Raw genomic sequence first — 12,574 nt, forward strand, 5'->3', positions numbered from 1 at the left:
TAAATGAATAAACATTGATAAATAAATATGGCTCAATTTATGTCTAAATTCAACTTACATATAGTTGTAAGGCAAGTTTTAACAATTTATTTTTCTATAACTTGACTGGCATTCTCTAGGCTTGCTTCCCTGCCACACCTCTTGGTTTCATCTTTATGAATGCTGTTTTTTCAATTGTATAAAAGTCTCCAGTCAGTCACCTTGAGTGCTAGTGGAATTATTATACTTTTAGAATGTTTATGAGGTCAAAAATGTCATCATTGTATTTAGTTCTCATTCAGTCCTGTTCCTACCTTAGCAATGAGGAAACTAAAAAGGCTGAGGCTCTTACTTAATTATACAGTAAATGATAGAACCAGAACTCAAATCCACAATTTGCATCTTGCATGCTGTCATCTTTATGACACCCATTATCATGTCTCAGGGTTCCCCACACTCATGTTAGCCATAAAACACAATGTTAGGGCCTGGAGAGATGGTTTACCAGTTGGAGTGCTTACATGCAAACCCAAAGGACACAAGTTCAATTCCCCAAGACCCACATAATCTAGATGCACAAGGTATCCCATTTGTCTGGAATTCCATTGTAGTGGTTGGAGGACCTGGTGTACCCATTCTCTCTTTGTCTTTCTTTCTCTGCCCCCCTCTATCTATCTCTCTGCTTCTTTCTCAAATAAATAAATGTATAAATAATTTTAAAAAACCACGATGCTAGAATACTTTCTAAGTTCTGGGAATTGAACCAAGGTCTTCATACATGCTAAGCATGAAATACATGTAGCACCACCAAACCCCACCCCCAGCCCCATCACAGTGTTTTAACACAATTAACTTAAAAAAAACCTCTTATTAATAATAAAATCCTTACTATCCTCTATTCCTTCCAACAGGTAAAATATTCAACCATATTTTAGACAAAGTAGGATTTGTGATTAGTAAGAGTATGTGATGGAATGAAATTTTCCAGGCTCTGTACTATCATTTAGTCAGGGTATCTTCTGAGTTTAGGCTCTTAGCAACAAAGGAAATGTTATGCATGCTTCAGAAAAATAGAATTTCAAAAGCAAAAATTATATTGGGCACTACCTGGGCAATCTACATGAAAATATGAAACCGTAAATAACTCTAACATGTCAATATCCTGTTATAAAAACAACGGAAATATTATAAAAGTTTAAGGTTACGGAAATTCCAATTACTTTTATCTGATCATTACACATGTATATAATACTGAAGTATTAACTATACCCCCAAAAGAATATATATATATATATATATTCTTTTGGGGGTATATGTATATATATATTTATATTTATATTTATATATATGTATTTTGGGGGTATATATACATATATGAAAACCGAAAGAGAGAGAGAGAATGTGTACATCAGGACCTCTTATCACTGTAAAAGAACCCCAGATGTGTGCATCACATTGTGCATCTGGCTTTACATGAGTACTGGGGAATCAAACCCAGGTGGCCAGGTTTTGCAAATATGTGCTTTTAACCACCTTGCAATTTCTCTATCCCCAAAGTAAAATACTTAAAAGCCTTATGGAAGTTCTTGGTTTTGAAGTATTTAAGGCATGAGTGTTTATAACTACACCAAAGCTTTATAGACAAGGAGATTAATTTCACAACAATCAAATAAAACTGCCTCATTACAATGTATCCTTATCTCTGTTTCTCCTGGGCTTTATGAAGCCTCCAATATCTATAGTCATTCTACAACTAAATCATAGATGTTGAAGGCTAAATGCAAAGTCAAACTGATGTTTATCTCAGATATTACATGACAACTTGTATCCTGCTTTGTTTCCCCTACTGATTTTTATTAAACTGAAATACAGAATACTTTGTGCATGACTCCGAAGAAATTTGGAACAAAAGTCAGTAAAGAATAGGAGTCACCAGGGTTGTGGGGAGGTGGGGGAATGAGTCATGGAAAATGGCTATGATTACTACCTTCGTTCCAGCACAAATGTGGATGTGAATCAGAGGGATGGAGTGGGTTTTCATGTGTAGATAAATAAAGACAAAAGAAAGCATTAATATGTTTCTTTGTGGTTCCACAATGCAAATTTTAAAGAGATTATAAATATTTAAGTAATACTGAGCTATTCTGTCATCCTGTAGGAGGTATAGTTGAAATGAAATGTGATAAAATTCTTATAGAGATGATGAACTCTATAAGTTGATAGTGTTTTGTGTGAGACATGTGCTTCACAGAATCCTTTGAAACTGTGAGCTGGGCATGGTGGTGCACGTCTTTAATCCCAGCACATGGGATGCAGAAATAGGAGGATCGCCATGAGTTCAAGGCCACCCTGAGACAACATAGTGAATTCCAGGACAGTCTGGGCTTGGGTAAAACCCTACCTCAAAAAAAAAAAAAAAAAAGAAAAGAAAGAAAAAAGGAATTAAAATTGTGGTAGGAGTAACTATAAGAAGTTTGTACTCAAGCATACATAAAATTGAAGATAAATAACTGGAAGTCAGTAGGTGACAGCAATAAGGAAGGGCAGAGGTTGATGTCAGGGTGGAGTGATGCTTTGAAAGAAACAAAACAAAGGAGTCAGGAAAAATCTGACCACCTCAACTTATGCCTCAGTACACAGGAATGAATAACCTCCTAGACCATTGCCAACAAGACACAGTAGTTTCCTTGATGGCATTTTAAGTTTCACTCAGCCAAAGGAGGCAGATGAGCACTATCATAAAAAGACAAGAATTGTGGGGAGTTTATTCCAACAAAAAACAGGCTCAAGTATGGAACAGGAGGTCAATGCTAAACAAACACCAAGCAGGTACAATGTGAGTGGGAATGTGCATGTGAGGGAAAATGTTTCTTCTATTTGGTGACCAGGAATAAATTGATTGGACACAGATGTGGTTATCTTTCAATGTCCTTGAACTATCAATTGGAAGATTTTGTCCTTAAATAGAATGTTGAAGGCTGCCATGTGGCTTGAAACAGACTACACAGGTTAGGCACGCCTGTGCTGCTGGGGATGGAGATAAATCTCCAACATGGGAGGGAAGAAGAGGATTTGCTCTGAAGAGGCTACTTTAGAAGATCAGAGCACACAATCCTTAGGAATGGATAACAAAATGTAGCAACTCAGAAATCTTGTTTATTAAAACACTTTGACTCATTTCTGAACCAGACCAGCAGTACAGTAGGTGTGAGTACAAACACAAGAACTGAAACAACATGCCATTCATCTCAGAACCAGATATCACACTTTGTAGAAGAGATAACCATTTGAAAGGAGCATGAGGGTACATTAATGCCAAATAACAAAGGTAACACACAGGAGAAAAAAGAAAAAAAATAGCCTTCTAGGATAAACTCATATCCATTATAGTTCTCTTATAACTTCATGACATTGTATTTATTAACATGAAGCCCAAATTAATAAATCAGATGAATAATATATAATGATTTATATGATAATGCAGACATGTACTTGTAACTGATTTTATCATAAGGGATGGGCTTTTGTAGATAAATGGTAAGTGGGTATTAGACAAACAATTAGTAGAAGCAACTGCAAACTATTTGTAGCTCCATATTGTAAATATTCTACATATGAGAGATTTTAGACAATGATATAAGTTGACCCTGAAGAAACGAGGGTTTCTGTTATAAGTTATTGTACTGAAGATACACAATTTAAAGAAATATTGGTAATGGAATTCTCATATTCATGGTAGGTTGAATCAGGTTAGCAATGAAAGAAATAAGGGAAAGAAACTCAAGTTATGTCAAATTATGCCATGTGCTGAATACTTTTCATTTACTGGGAAATGTGTTTTTTGTTTGTTTGTTTGTTTGTTTTGAACTTTATAAATATCCACTAAGTTGTAGAAAATATCCTATGAAAACCATTATTACAGACTACCAGTCAGACATAATTTACTTAATCTCCTTTCTTAAACATAAAGCATCTCACTTTTTAGCCAAGTATATAGCAGCCCATAATGATGATGACATTTCTCAGCCTTCTTTACAATAATGGGTAAATATTTAATAAATATTTAAAAAGGGAACATGACAGGTAGACTTCATAATGGTCTACACTGATTCCTGAGTCTTGATGTTTCCTTCTTTACATAGTACCTTTTCCATCAATGTGGACTGAACCTAGTTACTTACTTTTTATAAACATGCTACTGTGTATTCATTTCCTCTGAGCAAAACATGGCACTTGGCAAGATGAATCATACGATGCTATAGTGACCTACAAAATACCTTGGCTCTGAAGTCATAGCAATGAAATAGCAAACTAGCACAGGGATAAGTCAGTCTAGGGAAATAGTATAGAGATGGTAACATTCACTTAAAATAAGAGCGGCACAAGATCCATACCAGGATTCCAACCCACCATTTCTTCATGCTCACCCCCCTAGTTACACACAGTCTGGGTGGGTACTAGAGAATAAAGAAGAAGAAAACCTAACTGAGGGTGCAAAGCTATGGGAATACCTTTTCATAAAGTATCACTAATACTTGAGTGGGACATAGCAGTGACATAGCTGCTTTTGAGTCATCCATGATTCTGTAAATATCCTTTACCCATGCTGCTACAAGCAGTCTCTGTAAGTCCCTTGGTTCACTGTAGTGGTTTGAAGGCAAATAGCCCTGTAGCCTCTGGTATTGTAAAAAATATTTTACTTTTATTTATTTGAGAGAGTGAAGTAAATGGGCACACCAGGACCTCCAGCCACTGCAAAGGAACTCTGCACATATGTGCCTCCTGGGCATCTGGCTTATATGGGTCCTGGGGAATTGAACCTGGGTCTTTTGGCCTTGCAGGCAAATGCCTTAATCACTAAGCCATGTCTCCAACCCAGCCTCAGGTATTTTTGATTAAGATTTCTACTTAGTATCTAGCAGGAAAGGTCTTCTGGAGAAGCTACTCGGAGGTGTATCTTGAGTCCAGCCCTAAACTGTGTTCTGAGCCAGCTTGAGCTCTGGCTGTTCTCTTTCTCTCTCTGCTATGGATGTATAATGAAGTGAGAGAGCTTCCTCCACCATGATAAAGATTCCCCTGGCATCTGTAAGCCTGAAATATATATATATATATATATATATATTTTTAACTATAAGCTGCTTCTAGTCGGGTATTTGTCCCAGCAATGAGAAAGTAACTACAACCCTCACCAAGCTGGATTTGGATGCAATTCGATAGAATCATTTTGCCAGTGACAAGAAGGTGGTGTCATGATCCCATACTGCTACACGCAGTAGCCAAGTGAGTCCCTTCTTCTTTTAAGGACCTCTACTCATATGCTTGCCTTAGCCAGAGAAAAGCATTTCAAGGAAGCTAGTGGGAAACATTTTGGGGGTTTATATTCAGGGATAGGAAACGAACTCAGTCAGTAACATGATTAGGTTGCAATCCAGAGCATGGGAGTTGATGCACAGATCCCACAGCACAAAAAGACCATGATTCTACCACACACACACACACACACACACACACACACACACAGAGAGAGAGAGAGAGAGAAAAGCTGGATGTGATGGCGTGCACTTGCCACTCCACAGTGCCAAAACAGAGACCAGTGGATTCTTGGGACCCATTTTAATTTGTTAGCTCCAGTTCAATGACAAAAGTTTAAAAAAAAAAAAAAAGAATGACAGAACATAAGGAAAGATACCCGAGGTTGTTCTCTGGCTTCCAAACGTGTGTTCACACCTGCTTGTGCAACCACACAGACACAGACACACACATGAACACACACATGTGCACACATGCATGCACAGAGAGTACTCCGCATAGATCTGAAGCACAGAAGAGAAAGGGAGGCACACGGGGAGAAGAAGACAAGACCCATGGGAGCTTCACAAAGGACAGTATCTCTTTAAGTGTCCTTACAGTAGCCATCAAGACTGTTCCTGGTGGCTTCTGAAGTTATAACTTAAAGGATGGCTAAGGAGCCTAAATTAGTCCATAGGGTGGTTTCTATGTACTAGCAGGATTATGGCTGATAAGATAAAGCCCCAACTGACTAGGATTTCAGGGCAAGTTAGGGTGGTTTTAGTATAAACAAAGGTTTAGTCTTACTTGTGAGATTCGAAGAAAATACTTGGGTAAGGAACAAGGCCATACTTGAAACTCATATAGGTTTATGCTTTAAGCAGGATTCATTGCCATTCTAATATTAAGTATCTCTACAGAAAAAGAATATTGTCTCTATGTAGCAACTTTCGTAGCCAGTGTTCTTAGTTATTCTGGAATTCTTAATTCTCAACTGTCAGGAAGCTTCAACCAGACTCCTTTCCCCTTCTTATGCCCCTTTAATATCCCCTGTCTTTCTATCCTCCCTCCATTTCTTTGTCCTCTGGGTATACTATTTGAGGTCCTGTCTTATCTCTAGGCAAAGCCATGCAACAAAATAGACTATAGAAAACTTGATGGGTGTCACATCTATGATAGGTTATACAAGATAAAATGCCACCATACTTTCCTTATCTCTTACTGACTTTATTTTCCCAACGAGGCCACCCTGGAGAGCAATGAATGAGGTTCTTCACTGTGGTACATAAGAATGGATCCTGACAACATCCTTAAGAATGACATAACCTTCTGCAGTAGAACTTTGGCAGGAGACCACAGCCCCACGTGAGGTTCTGATTGAAGTTAGTGAGAGATCCTGAAAGAGAAGACAATATAAACCACACCAATATGCCTGAAACACAAGTGTGCTGTTTCAAGCTAAATGTGCTCTTTCAAAATTTTGGAGTAATTTGTTGCATAGAAATAAATAAATAATAATATCTATTCCTGTGAAAATAAAACCTAATTGAAGTCATGATTAAATTTACAGGATTATGCACTATACCAAGAGCTTGATCTTTTTTTTTTCCTTTTTTTATTAATTAGTTTTGTATCCAGCAAATACAGTCAGTTTGGTACCATTACTAGTCTCATCCGTGACTTAGCCCTTCCCCTTGTCTTCTCCTTGTTGAAATATATGGGTCATGCATTGTGGAGTAAGCCCTCAGTTATGGGTAGGATAAATGTCTCTGAATATCATGACCCAACATGTGACTCTGACTTTCTTTCTGCCCCTTCTTCCACAAAATTTCCCTGAGCCATGTTGGATTCATTTTTGGTCTGCTTCAGAGATGAGGTGTTGGGGGCCTCTGGATCTCTGGATATCTGATTTGGTAGGAGTTCTCTGTGCTGATCTCCTTCACCCTTGTGCTGGTATCCAGTTCACCAGGACAACAGCACCCTTGCTTGTTTCACCAATTTTTCTTAGTTTCAGCTGGGGCCCTTTTGAGGTATGATAGGGTGGCGCTCTCCTTAGGATCTATATCTATCTGAAAAAGAGAAGCAGATTCTCCAACAGAGAGTAAATTAGCTCCCAGACAAATGAGATAACCCCTACTTTTTATAGAGAATTTAATAGGTGTAGGCTCTCTTTTAGCCCACGCTGATTGGAATAATCATTTTCATAAGACAGGAGTTTATCTTAGTTGTTAAAAGGTATATGTCTTCTATGTGTGAGTAGATGTAAAAGAATTCTGCCCAGTGAAACGCAACATTGCTAACTCTTCTGCCTTAGAAAAAGGATGCATTGAGCAAAATAATACCACATAAATAAAATAATCATGCTGATGGTCAAACATCAATTAGGGGTCAAGGGGATGGCTCAATGATTAAAGGTGCTTGCTTGCAAAACCTGCAAGCCTATATTCCATTCCCAAGCCATTCACGTAAGCATGCAAGAAAAGAAAAACAGCAGCCCGAGTGCACTTGAGTTCACAGTGGTAAGTGGCCCTGAAAGAATGTATAATTTAAGAAGACAGTCTTTACAAAAAATGTTGTCATTCTAACTGCAGGGTTCTCAGAATCATGTTCATTTCAGATCAGTTGTCTATGAGTTCAGAGACAACCAAGATCACACTGGGGTCACTAGAAAGACAGAGGTTCCTTCGAGGAATTTAGCTATAGGCACATTTGTCATAAACCAAGGTCACAGATTAGAACAACCCATTCAGAGATCTGCATAGCCCGTCTCCACCTCGCCGCTCTGACACACGGAGGAGGGCAGGCAAAGGCTCCACACAGCCGTGAATCCTGTGCAGTCTGCTGTGTCATGAGTAGTAAGTCCCTTTGTCTCTGACCCAGGCACCTTATGCTTTCTTCCAGCACTCAAGCAGTTACGGCATGCTAACTTGTTAACTTGTGATTGGTTAAAATCTAAACCCTTCATTATCTCTACCTGTATTTACTACAAGTACAATGATTAACCAAAGGGGACTTAGGATCTCAGTACCTGTACTGTTAACATAGCTTGAATTATTTTGTCTGTCCACTGATAAGTGTGTACATGTAGACATACAGTCCTAGTTTCTCACTTCCAATTCACTCCTCATGAGATGTTCTTCTCACAACTCTAATGAAATCAGTCTTTCAGAGGTCATTACTGGCTCCAGCCTGCAGTCTAAATACTTATGTGAAATCTCATCTTACTCGGTTTTGATAAGTTATGAACATGTTGCCTACTTGTAATTCTTTTTTTTTAATTTTTATTTATTTATTTATTTATTTGAGAGAGACAGACACAGAGAGAAAGACAGATAGAGGGAGAGAGAGAGAATGGGCGCACCAGGGCTTCCAGCCTCTGCAAACGAACTCCAGACGTGTAATTCTTTTTTGTTCTAAGTTTTTATTCATAAGCAGAAAAGGGGAGATAGAGAAAGATTGAGAATGCCAGGGCCTCTAGGCACTGCAAACGAACTCCAGATGCATGTGCCACTTTGTACATCTAGTTTTACTGGGGAATCAAATCCAGGCCACTAGGATTTTCAAGCAAGCCCCTTTAACTGCTAAGCCATATCTCTACCCCCTAGTTCTATTTCTTGGAATTTTGTCAGATCTAAGCAATATTCTTTAGATATTCAATGAAATCAGTATTATAATTTCTTATATACAACATGTGCTTTTTATGTGAATTCATATGTATATAGGATGCTTTCATATCAAGTTCATTGGGACCAGTAATTATAAATACCAGAATCATCTGTATATTATTTTGGATTTTAATTACATAAAAAAGAAACTTGTTCAAGTAAGAAGAGCCAAGCATGTTGGTTCATTGAGATGGAAAGACACAGTGTACACTGGGCTAGAACCTTAGCTCATCTCTCTGCCATTTCAACAACCAACAACAGCCTCAAGACAACCATTCATCTCTACAAGTGTAGTTAATTCAGCGGCTCTCATCGAAAGCCACAATCCTTGACTTAAAATCCCAATTCACTGGCCAGGTATATTAACCCTCTGGAATTTTCTTCTAATTGTAGTTCTCCCCAGCCACAATACACTCTCATGTCTGGTGACATTCCTGGAATATCATTGCTCTACTTTAGACTGTCACATTCCCAGAGCTTTCTCCATTTTTGTGAACTCTTCTATCCATAATACTTTGAGATTTTTTTAAATTTAGATGCAACTCTAATAGATAAATGTATAATATAAATGAAAGGTGTGCTTGTGAAAATAAGGACCCTATGTGTTGCTGAGAATAAAAAGATAGTCAGCTGGAGAGATGGGTCAGTAGTTAAAAGGGCATGCTATACAAACCTACCTGATTGCAGACACCTCAACTACCACAGAAAGCAAGATGTAAAAGTGGTATACATGTCTATAACCCCAATGTAATTGTCACAATTGAAGGCATAGTCACTATAAAATTCTAAAAATTAAGTAATTCACAAAATGCTCAATTTATATCATACTTTATACACTATTATGTGCAAGTACTATCACACTATCACAGGATATTTCACTATATAGCTTTGCTTATGAATATTAATATACATCTCCCCACTCTACTCTGCTAGCCATAAACATGGTTGAGCAAGTGTCTCCAAGGTAGTGAGATGGGTCCTTAGGATATATGCCTAGGAGTGCTATAGGTGGGTCATATGACAAATCTATTTTTAGCTGGCTATAACATAGCAGGTTATCCTCTCTTTCATACTTGCCATATGCCGTCTTCTCTACTTGTGTTGAAGTCACCTTCACCTTGCTGACAGAACACACCCAACCAAAAATAGCTCGTAGAAAGGAATGGCTTATTTGGGCTGACAGACTCAAGGGGAATCTCCATGATGGAAGGAGAAAGGATGGCATGAAAAGAGGGTAGACATCACCTCTGTCACAGCAGGTAAATGGCACAGCAAAGGATTGAGCAAACTGACACTGGCAAACTGAAGGAAAATAACTACAAGGTCTATCCCCAGTGATACACTTCCTCCAACAGGGCACCACCTCCCAAATTGCCATGAACTGAGAACCAAGCATTCAGAACACGTGCACTTATGAGAGAAACCTAATCCAAATCAGCACATTCCACTCCCAACCCATAAACTCATGATTTATCAATGATGTATAATACAATATACTTAGCCCAAATTTAAAAGTCCCCATAGTTTTATCAATCCCAGCACAGTTCAAACATCCATAGTACAAGGTCTTTTAACTGTGAGGTGTAAAACCAAACTAAAATAATGGCACAGAATAAACATTGACATTGCAAAGAATGGCACTGGGCAAAGCAAGGAGAAATTGAACCAATACCAGATCTAAAACAAACAGGGCAAACATCAAATCCAAGTCAAAGATCAGTAAGCAGTGACATCTCTAGAATCCCAATTCTGCCCCTCTAGCTGGTTTGCTCATGGTCCAGATAAAATTATATTGTAAACAGCTCTCTTTGGCAGCCATCACATAGTTCTGGTATCTCCAAAAATATCCTCAAATCTGCACTGTAAATCACAGTTCATCATCATGGCTCCATTGGGCCTCCACTCAGGCACTCCAACAAATGAATTTCATATCACTCAATGGCCATTTCCAAAACAACAAACTATATTGCAAATCTGAATCTTTCTTCCTGGCATTTGTTATACTACCATTGGACCAGGTGGGCTACAAAACTTGTTAATCAGAGAGGTGGGGGGAGTAAACCTGACTTTGAAGAGCAGGACACTACTTCATCGTTCTTGGTCCCTACTTTCAAATGAGTCATCATCCTTCCCGCTGTCCAAGTGCAGAACAGGTGGCCTAATCTCAATGGTTGTCATCTCAAAAAATTGCCGCTGAATGGGAAGGCGCTATTTCCAGCTTGAAACTTGCAGTTATTTCTGTGCCATATCCATCTGCTTATACCAGCCCATTTCTACGCAATGGAACCTTGCACAAGTTCTCATTACATAAGTCTATCACACAAACCACTTTTAAGCCCAGTATGGACAAAGTTCATTATTCCACTCATAAGCAAAACCTCTCAGTCCATCATTTCTTTTTCATTCAGGTCTCTCAACTCCCTGGCCAGGATGGTCCATCGAACTCTGCTGAGAGCATTGCAAGGTGTCTGTTTAGCTGAGGTTTCAAATTCTTCCTCCCGCAAATCAGTTCCAAAAAGTCAAAAACCTCCCAGTCATTTTGCTAGCAGCAAGGACTCTACTTCTTAGTACCTCTCTTCTCTGCCAGGTACCTTCATATTACTGGAACCACGCACCCAACCAAAGAGCCAATTGAAATAATATTGTCCAATGAAAAAGTAGACTCATAGGATTCTTCTTGCCTTCCCAAGAAAGAAAATTATTGTCAACAATAATTGAGCTAATGAAATAAGCTAAAGTTGCATATAAATATCTATGAAAGAAAAAGTATCCGAATTTAGCTTCTTTAATCTGTACTAATAAACTCTACTGCCTTTCAGTGAGAGGATGAAAGAAATATACTCATAACTTCTGGCTAACACGAAATATGGTTCTATGACTCTCTAGCAGATTTGAAACTATAAAAGAGCAGAGAGTGCTGGGCATGGTGGCACACGCCTTTGATCTCAGCGTTTGGGAAGCATAGGTAGGAGAATTGCTGTGAGTTCAGGGCCACCCTGAGACTACTTAATGAATCCCAGGTCAGCCTGAGCTACAGTAAGACCCTACCTCAAAACAACCACAACAAAAACAAAAAATATCAGACAGAGATAAAAATATACAATTCTCTACATGATGCTGGCTCTATTTATTTGATTTTTCAGAAGCACACAGAGGGTAAATGTATCTTCATTGAACTTGCTATGCCTTTCAGCACTGGAACAGCATGCACAGATATCCTTCGGAGCAACACGCAATGACATTTCAAAATCAGAGGAATAAATAGCTTTGTGCATTAGGAAAACTGACTCTGAAGCCTTAAGTAAACCTCTAAGTAATCTATTATTAGAATATGAACTCTGAATTCCCATTAATAAAAATGTTTGTATACCTTTGACTCAAGAATCAAGTAGTTAAATTTGAATACCCCAGTCAGTATAAAGTTAGGAAAGAAAAGTATTGACATGCTAAATTAATTAACATGATTCATTTCTATAATTTTGTTATTGTAAGGAAAACATAATACTAAACATTCTTAGATGTGTGGACATGTGCTACTGATAGTAATTTATTAGATATTTATTAGATAATGTGAAGGTATTTATTTCAGTTTTTTAATTTTTTTATTAGTTTTTTTATTGTGCAAGTTCAGGCAGTTTGGT

The sequence above is a fragment of the Jaculus jaculus genome, chromosome 5, assembly GCF_020740685.1.
Source record: "Jaculus jaculus isolate mJacJac1 chromosome 5, mJacJac1.mat.Y.cur, whole genome shotgun sequence".
NCBI classification, from domain to species: domain Eukaryota; kingdom Metazoa; phylum Chordata; class Mammalia; order Rodentia; family Dipodidae; genus Jaculus; species Jaculus jaculus.